Source organism: Ricinus communis, unplaced genomic scaffold, assembly GCF_019578655.1.
Source record: "Ricinus communis isolate WT05 ecotype wild-type unplaced genomic scaffold, ASM1957865v1 Ctg22, whole genome shotgun sequence".
NCBI classification, from domain to species: domain Eukaryota; kingdom Viridiplantae; phylum Streptophyta; class Magnoliopsida; order Malpighiales; family Euphorbiaceae; genus Ricinus; species Ricinus communis.
Window position 1 is genome coordinate 65,001 of NW_025963456.1, and position 10,000 is coordinate 75,000.

Genomic DNA, 10,000 nt, shown 5'->3' on the forward strand with positions numbered 1-10,000 from the left:
CACATAATTTAAATGTGGAAATTTGTCCTCTAAAAAAGGAAATATTGAATGAATTGATCGTAATTTATGAGATTTTACTATCTCTGACCTTCTAAAGAAGATACTAATCGTAGGGAAAATGGAATTTCCACAATAACTGCAAAGCCCTCTGATATCATTTGATAATATAAATTCTTGCTGTACTTAAAAAATGGATTTTGATTAGAATCATTAGCAGAAATAATCAAATGGTTCTGTTGATACATTCGAGTAATTAAACGTTTTACAATTAATAGACTAGATTTATTGTCATAACCTAAATTTTCCAACAAAGTAGATCTATTTAAACTGTGATCATGAGCAAATGTATAAATATACTCCCGAAAGATAAATGGGTATAGGAAGTTATTTTTTCGAGATCTATCTAGTTCTAAATATCTTTGATATTCCTCCATTTTTTTATTTGAAATTAAATTGGATTGAAGCAAGGATAGAGGATTTTTTTTTATTGGGTTATTAAATGCTACATAGTGCGATACAGTAAAAACAAAGTAGTATGATAGAAAAGAATAGATACCTCGGAAATAGGTAAACTCATCAGTGGACTCCCATCCTCTCTTTTTTCCATCTAATTGGTTTATGTTTATTATAAGATAAATAGATAAAAAAAAATGATTAGAAATCCTTTATTTTTCAAGCCAATCGCTCTTTGATTTTGGAAAAAATATCTTTATCAATATACTCTTTCTTCTACACATTAATCTCCCGCCCATACTCATAGTGGGGAATAGCTAATAGTTAGGACTCATTAAAAGAAAATAAAAATTGGCTAAAGGCCTTCCCGCATTAGGCACTAATTTTTTTTTAACGTCTAATTAGATTGGATAATCATTCAAATTAAGAACGTAAGCTCGTTGCTTTTTTGTTTCCCTATAATTGGAACCGTAGGACTCTATCCATTTATTCACTCGACACAACCTTGAATTCATTTATTATGTTCCGCACCAAGACCTCAAATAACCAAGAATTCAAATAAGGTTTGGCCCGATTCGACAAAAATGAAATATTCTCAGAATTCTCCATTGATACGACATGCTGTTTTTTCCATTCATTCCTTTCAGGATCAGTCGCGGTCTTTCAAACTATACCGATGGTATGGACGAATCCCTTCCTTCATACAAATGCGTAAAAGATATTAGCCGCACTTAAAAGCCGAGTACTCTACCATTGAGTTAGCAACCCCCCCCCCCCAAAAAAAAAAAAATGAAATTCTATAGATACAGCCGGAATCAAAATAAATAAAGAAATTGAAGCACATGACACAATCAAAACATTAAACTAGCATTAAACTAGCAAGAAATTAAATACAAAAAATTTTAATCAATTCTGAATAAAAAAAAATTAAAAATATTCTTTTATTTTATAATTTATAACATTTTTTCAATCAAACAAAACGTTTGTATTACAAACAAATCTAAAAAACCATCACTTGAATAAAGAAAAACCAAATCTATGGAACAGGAATAAATAGATCCACAGAAAAGATCCAATTACCTCAGATCGGATTATATTTATTTGATACACTGCTGTCAATATAAATTGAATAAATTGAGAAAAAAAAATACACAATGACGAAAACAAAAGAATGAATTGCATTCAATTTAACAACTAAAAAATAAAAAAAAATAGGTATGAATATAGTATGAATAGAACAAGAGAAGGGGGGTGTAATAGAGAAAAGGTTATAATATAAAAAGCTATATATATATACGAATTACCCACACCCTGCATTTCGTTAAGTAAATTACGTTTGATTAAGACGAAGTTCCGTAAAAACCCCCGCCTTGCTTAAAATATCATGAACAGTTCCTGTAGGTTGAGCGCCTTTTCAAGGAAATATAGAATAGTAGGAACATTTAAATAGGTTTGATTTTTTAAAGGATCATAAAAACCCACTTTCCGAAGATCTCTTCCTCTCTGCGGGATCGAACATCAATTGCAACGATTCGATAAACGGCCCATTGGGGTAGAGGTAGAAAAAAAGACCCCCGTGGAAACGTATAAGAAGTTTTGTCCTCGTACGGCTCGAGAAAAATGATTCGAAGTTCTGTATATATCTAGAATTATAGTGTCAAATAGATCCATAAAATCATCAAATCAATTAACTTATGATTTAAGTCCTTTTTCTTCTTTTTTTTTTTTCTTTTTGGTAAACAAAAAGAAAAAAAGCATCTGTACCCTTCTAACTCAAGTTGGATAACTTTCAAATAGCCCAAAGGGAACCCCTTAGGCGTTTCATTTTCACTTATTGAGTGATCTCTAATGCCCTTTCTTTTTCTTTTTGTTTCTTTCTTTTATTTTTAAATGTATAATGTATTTTGATTCTTCATTCTGATCTAATTGTTGAGACAATTGAAAACGGTATTTCCTTGTTCCAGGATCCTTTATCTTTGCCTTGAATCGTTGGGTTTAGAGCATTACTTCGGTGATCTTTAATCGTTTCGAAATGGCAGCAACATACCACTTTTTGTGATTTCTTCTATTAAAGAATCAGACTAACAATTGATTCCTGTGTGATACACTTTTTAATCAAAAGAATTTGGTCAATTCCAACAAACCTTATTCTTGGACTTGAAATTTGCTAGGATTGGATCCTTTCTATTTCGATATTGAAAATATACTTACGAAGTTGTTCCAACTTATTGATTAGGGCTAACCCTAGATTCTTGCCCTAAGAAATAAATCAATACTTTACTTTCTACTCGAGCCCATCATGTACCATTTACATTACAACCCAATAAAAAACGAAGGTTCTAGTGTATAACAGAACAAACGATGTCGAGCTAAGAGCACCCTCATTCCTATATGCTATTGTTATATGCTATATAATATTATATATAGAGCTATATAATATTAATCTATATACTAATCTATATACTATATAATATATATAATATAATTATATATATATTATATATATAATAGGGGGGATGTAAGAATCCACAGCCGATCGTGTCCTTCAAGTCGCACGTTGCTTTCTACCACATCGTTTCAAACGAAGTTTTACCATAACATTCTTTGAGTTTTGAAATAGTATGTAATTGATTCAATTATGGAATCGTGAATAGTCATTGGTTCGACCGGCACATAGGAATCAAAAATTTGAACTTCTATTGGGTAGTTTCTGAAGAAGTGTCAGAAAGAATTCAAATTAATCCCATATTTTATTGTATGAATATTTTTTTATTTTCAATTCTAATTTAGAATAAGATAAAGAAATAAGTTCTTTTTGAATCTTCAAGTGACTCCATAGGACGGATTCGCCTATCTCACATTTCTCTTTGAGTCCCAAGAACTTATAAAAATCATTAAAAAGATTTCATTTTTAAACTGCCTATCCCAATATCATTATTTTTTTGTTTTAAGGTAAGAAATATATCTTCTCATTATAAGAGAAGAGAAAACCCCTTTTTAGATACAGATTTGAATTAAACCATCAAGGATTTAAAATAAAATAAATAGGTAAAAAAATATTCAATTTTTCAGATAGACTATCAGATAGACTAAAGAATTGTCTAAACTAAAGAATTGTCACTGAAATTAATTATGGATATTCTATGCTAAATATTAAAATTAAGCGAGGGATGACAATTTTTTTTACATTACAAAATCGGAAACAAAGGTGTTAATAAAAAAAATGCTAAAAATACATACATATAAGCATTTTTTCATTTTATGAATAGTTTATTTGACTTGACTTGATTCTTCTAAAAATTTTCCTAAAGTAAAGCGAAAAGTGAATAGGATATATGAATCAATCCCGTCCCAATTGTTAGATAGATTCTCAATTGTTAGATAGATTTAGAATTATTCATTAAAGACAAAGATAAAATATCTGAAAATGTGGTTATTAAAAGAAACTACATATGAAACATATGTAGTTTCTTTGTTTGTTTTAATTTTCACAGGCACCGGCGAAGGCATTGAAATAGATATCTTCCATTACTAATACTAATTAACTCCTATCTACTCCCAAATTAAATTATATGGGAGATGTTAAATGATAAATCAAACAAGGAAGGATCCTTTTTGATATATAGGAATAGCTGGGACGGAAGGATTCGAACCTCCGAATAGCGGGACCAAAACCCGTTGCCTTACCACTTGGCCACGCCCCATTTGAATTTCTATTCAACACTAATAAAAACTAATATTGGTATTAGCTCTTCGTCAATTCCCACCAAATATCTAGAAAATATATTAGCTTGTTGTTCGGATTTTTCTATGTGTAGATATAGAATTAAATTCAATTTATTGATCATAATATATAATTCAATTAAGATACTGTATAAAAATATGATTTCCTCTATTCTTTTTTGATTTGAGAATTGAAGGATTTTTGATTGGGTGAGTTTAATAAATTTTATAAAGTTTAATAAAGAAGGGTTTTTAATCTACCTTTCTTTATCTTTATTTTTTATCAATTTTTATATCTTTTCTTTTTTTTCTTTTATATTAATAACATATTAATAACTCAGTCAAAATAAAATTATCTTCAAGAACAAAATGTTTGTTATGCTTAATATTTTTAGTTTAATTTGTATCTGTCTTAATTCTGCCCTTTATTCAAGCAATTTTTTCTTCACAAAATTGCCCGAAGCCTACGCCTTTTTGAATCCAATCGTAGATGTTATGCCAGTAATCCCTGTACTCTTTTTTCTATTAGCCTTTGTTTGGCAGGCTGCTGTAAGTTTTCGATGAGATCTTTAATGCTGTCCTAAAATAATTCATGATTTATTCGAGAAAAAAAATTATAGCAATTGATAAGATCAGATAAGTCTTATAGTATAAAGTATAAACTCTTAATCCAAATATTGAAGTTATTGTATAAATATAAACTATAAACGCGAGAATTCTGGATCACCCCATTTTTTTCATTCTAAACTTTTTTCCATTGCAGATCCTATTAGAATCCTTTTGTAGTTATGAAAAATATCTAATTTTCGGTATGAAACAAAATTTTGGCAATTAAAGACTCCGACTTTTATTACAAATGAATTTTGAATTTAGAAAAATTATTTTCTATTTCTAGAAACCGCCCATGTCTTGGTGTTAAAATAGAATATGTGGTATAAAAATAGAGAATCTATTTTTTTCCAAACCAAAAAAAGATCTTGGAGATTTTATAATGCTTACTCTCAAACTCTTTGTTTACACAGTAGTGATATTCTTTGTTTCTCTATTCATCTTTGGATTTTTATCTAATGATCCAGGACGTAATCCCGGACGTGAAGAATAAAAAATAAAATATATAAAATTAAAATAAAAAAAAAATATAAGGGTTTTTCTTGATTTTTCAATGTTCTTAGTATTTTACTATTCTACATTTTTAAATATTAAATAAAACAAAAAAGTTCGCTAAATTTAAAAGAAAAGAAAAAAATTCCAAGTCATCACCGGAACCGGAAAGAGAGGGATTCGAACCCTCGGTACGGATAACTCGTACAACGGATTAGCAATCCGACGCTTTAGTCCACTCAGCCATCTCTCCCGATTGAAAAAGGATACTTACTATGTTACATTACACAACAGGTAAGGCTTGAAAATAAAAAAAAAGCCTTTTTCCCTCTTTTCTTTATTTTATTACTTTTATTACTTCTCAAAATTACTTTTTATATTTTTTTTATTCTTTTATTTTTATATGGAACTATTTTATTTAATTTAATATATTAATTTAATATATTAAATTAAATATATATTCTATAATTATATATTTAATTTGAATAATTATATATTCAATTTAAATGAAAATTTAAAATAAAATTCAAAATGTCTTACTCGACAAAAGGTTCATTTATATACAATAATCGCATCGTAGCGGGTATAGTTTAGTGGTAAAAGTGTGATTCGTTCTATTAACTCTATTCTAATAGTTAAGGGATCCTTGGCTCCATATTCCGGTGAAAAACTTTATTTCTTAAAAAGATTTAATCCTTTACCTCTCAATGAAAAATTCGAGGAAGAATATACATTCTCGTGATTTGTATCCAATTTTTTGAATTTCTAATTGAAAAAAATTGGATTATGAAATTACGAAACATAATTTTTATTAATTGGATCAATCCATCCAATTGAATGAGTATGAGTAAAGGATCTATGGAAAAGACAGAAAAGTATATTTCTAATCGTAACTAAATCTTCAATTTTTTCTTTGTTTTGTATAGTCGAGATTGAAGCAAAATAAGTATTAAACGATGACTTTGGTTTACTATAGACATCGACATCTTGTTTTAGCTCGGTGGAAACAAACTGCCTTCCTAAGGATTCTTTCAGATAGAAATAGAGAACGAAGTAACTAGAAAGATTAAAAACCCCCACTCGTCTAGAGGGATCATCTAGAAAGCGCCTTGCTTTGAAATGCATTAAGACAGAAAAGCTAACATAGATGTTATGTGTCGAATTTTTTTCGCCCACTTCTTATAGCTGGAAATTTTCCATATTCCATAAGGAGCCGGAATGAAACCAAAGTTTCATGTTCGGTTTTGAATTAGAGACGTTAAAGATGATGAATCAACGTCGACTATAACCCCTAGCCTTCCAAGCTAACGATGTGGGTTCGATTCCCGCTACCCGCTCTATATCTCTATACTCTCTAAAAAATACTAAAAAATAGAGTCTAAAAATAAAAAAAAATAGAGATAATATTTTTATTCTAATATATTTATATAGAATATAATAGAATTTTATATAGAATATAATAGAATATAGAATATTTCTAAAAAAATATTAATTCAAAAAATTTAAATTATTTATTTAAAATTTTTGAATAGTTTTTTAATAGTCTAATTAAATTGGACTCCATATACGTATTTTCTATTTTTCTATTATTAATTTTCTATTTTTCTATTATTATAATTATATTATAATTATTAATATTATTATTCTAATTATTAATATTATTATTATATTATAATATTATATAATATTATATAAATTTTTTAATATTAATATTATATAAAATATTATATAAATTTTTTAATTTTATATTTTATATTATATAAATAGCTAACTATATATTAACAATATATAATAACCCTCATTCTATATAGTTAGTTATTATAGAAGTATTAAGTTTTTATATATTTCTATTATAACTAGTTAATATCTATTATAACTATATAATATAAAGTTATAGTATATAGTTATAATTTGTTCTATATAAATAGACTCTAGATAGTGTATATACTATCTTTATATTAATATACTATCTTTATATTATTAGAATATAAATTAATAAGAAACTAGAATAATGTTAGAAAAAGTAATTGTAAATTGTAATAAAAAAATTGAAAATTCTAATAATCTAATAATAAATTCTAAAATTAGAATATTTCATTCTAAAATTAAATAATTCTAAAATGAATATAAAAGAATTAATCCATCATTTACATTTACATTTTTTACATTTCATTTTTAATTCAAAAATAGGTAATTCCTAAAATTATCTTGCATATTCTTTTTTATGAACAAAAAATATGAAAGAAAAAAGAAAAAATTGAATGGAATAGAAAAGCGTCCATTGTCTAATGGATAGGATAGAGGTCTTCTAAACCTTTGGTATAGGTTCAAATCCTATTGGACGCAATTTTTTTCATATAATATACATATTATAATATAATAATCTATATATAGATTATATAGATTTTATATAGATTCTAAAATATAAATATATAGATTATAAATTTATAAATTATAAAATAAAATTTTTATAATTAAAAGTTAAAGATTAAAAGTGATTAATTTCTTTATACTTATACCTGTAGTGATTTATTTCTTTAGACTTGTTCCTGAAGTAGAAAACGTTCCTTCTGTTCCTGAATAGCTTCTTTCAAAAGGGTTTCCGCCTCTTCAGTGAATGTTTTGGTAGAAGATATGATTTCTTGGAACTGAGGTTTATTCGTTTTTAAGTAGGTACGTAACTCAACGAGAAATTTCCTTACTTGTCCAATTTCTAATGAATCAAGATAACCATTCGTTCCGGTATAAATAGTCATTATCTGTTCCTCCACCGTGAGAGGAGCTGATTGGGATTGTTTGAGCAACTCGCGTAATCGTTGACCTCTTGCCAATTGATTCTGAGTAGCTTTATCAAGATCCGAAGCGAATTGCGCAAAGGCTTCTAATTCTGCGAATTGCGCCAATTCCAATTTTAACTTACCAGCTACTTGTTTCATAGCTTTAATTTGAGCAGCGGATCCTACTCTGGAAACGGAAATACCTACATTAATAGCAGGCCTGATTCCAGCATTGAATAAATCGGCGGATAAGAATATTTGTCCATCTGTAATGGAAATTACATTAGTAGGAATATAAGCCGAAACGTCTCCTGATTGGGTCTCGACTATTGGTAAAGCAGTCATACTTCCTTCACCTAAACGGGAACTTGATTTAGCAGCTCTTCCAAAAGGCGGAATGCAAATAAAAGACATCTCCGGATAAGCTTCACGACCAGGTGGTCTTCGTAATAGAAGCGACATTTGGCGATAAGCCTGCGCTTGTTTGGAGAGATCATCATAAATGATTAAGGTGTGTCGTTCACGGTACATAAAATATTCAGCCAGAGCTGCTCCTGTATAAGGAGCGAGGTATTGTAATGTAGCTGGAGAATCCGCCGTTTCGGCTACCACAATAGTGTACTCCATTGCCCCTCTTCCTGTAAAGTAGTCACTACCTGAGCCACAGAAGACGCTTTTGCCCAATAGCTACATAAACACATATTACATTTTGTCCTTGTTGATTGAGAATTGTATCTGTGGCTACTGCTGTTTTACCGGTCTGTCTGTCCCCAATAATCAATTCCCGCTGACCGCGTCCTATGGGGATCATCGAATCAATAGCAATAAGTCCTGTTTGAAGAGGCTCGTATACGGAACGTCTCGAAATAATACCAGGAGCGGGAGATTCAATTAACCGCGATTCAGAAGCTGAAATTTCACCTCGACCGTCAATAGGTTTAGCCAGGGCATTTATAACACGACCCAAATAAGCCTCACTCACCGGTATCTGAGCAATCCTTCCTGTTGCTTTTACGGAACTTCCCTCTTGTATCATTAAACCGTCACCCATTAAAACGACACCGACATTATTTGATTCCAAATTCAGAGCAATGCCTATTGTACCCTCTTCAAATTCTACTAATTCACCTGCCATTACTTCCATCAAGACCATAAATACGAGCAATGCCGTCGCCTACTTGAAGTACGGTACCCGTATTTACAATCTTTACTTCCCTATTATATTGCCCAATACGTTCGCGGATAATATTACTAATCTCGTCGGCTCGAATGGTTACCATGAATATTTCTTAATTTTTTTGAAAAAAAAAAATAATGCCTACAATAGAATAGAAGGACTAATCAGTTATTTCTTTTATCGCCCCAAACATGCCAAGATTAGCATTGATGGTACGTAAATGTAACTCGTTGGTCAAACAACTATTCAGAGTTCCTAGAGCTCCCTGTAAGGCTTGTTGGAAAACCCGTTGTCGGACTTGATTAATCGTTCTTGCTGTTCAAAATGAATGGTTTCATTTTTGTAATTTTCTAATTGTTTCAAAGTTTTATAAGTTGAATTAATCAAATTCAACTTTTCTCGTTCTATCTCAGAGTATCCATTCATTCGAAACTGATCTGCTTCTATTTCCACTTTCCGTAAGCGGGCCCGGGCTTTTCCAGCTGTTCAATGGCCCCTCACGTAGTTCTTCTGAATTTCGAATAGTATCCAAAATCCTTTGTTTCGATTATCTAATAAATCCGTTAATGAAAGTAGATTATCTTCCATTCATTGCAAACTTCCATGATCCCTTCCCGAACCAAACATGAATCTTTCTGATTCATTTGGCTCTCACGCTCAATTACTTATGGTATGGGAAATTCCCATAGCTTTTTGACTGAAATGAGCCTATCCTCTATTCTCTATTCATATCATAATACATATTCCAAAAATCAAAATATCGAAAAAT

General features: G+C 29.7%; 2 non-coding genes and 1 pseudogene across 2 annotated transcripts; 1 reads left to right on the forward strand and 2 right to left on the reverse strand.

The window, feature by feature from the left end:
* Nucleotides 1-5,442: 5,442 nt before the first annotated feature.
* TRNAS-GCU lies at nucleotides 5,443-5,530 on the reverse strand. The gene has a single exon. It is a non-coding gene; the product is annotated as a tRNA-Ser (tRNA).
* Nucleotides 5,531-7,551: 2,021 nt separating this feature from the next.
* On the forward strand, nucleotides 7,552-7,623 carry TRNAR-UCU. Its single transcript has one exon. It is a non-coding gene; the product is annotated as a tRNA-Arg (tRNA).
* Nucleotides 7,624-7,780: 157 nt separating this feature from the next.
* Nucleotides 7,781-9,741, reverse strand: LOC125368900 (annotated as a pseudogene).
* Between the last annotated feature and the right edge of the window lie 259 nt (nucleotides 9,742-10,000).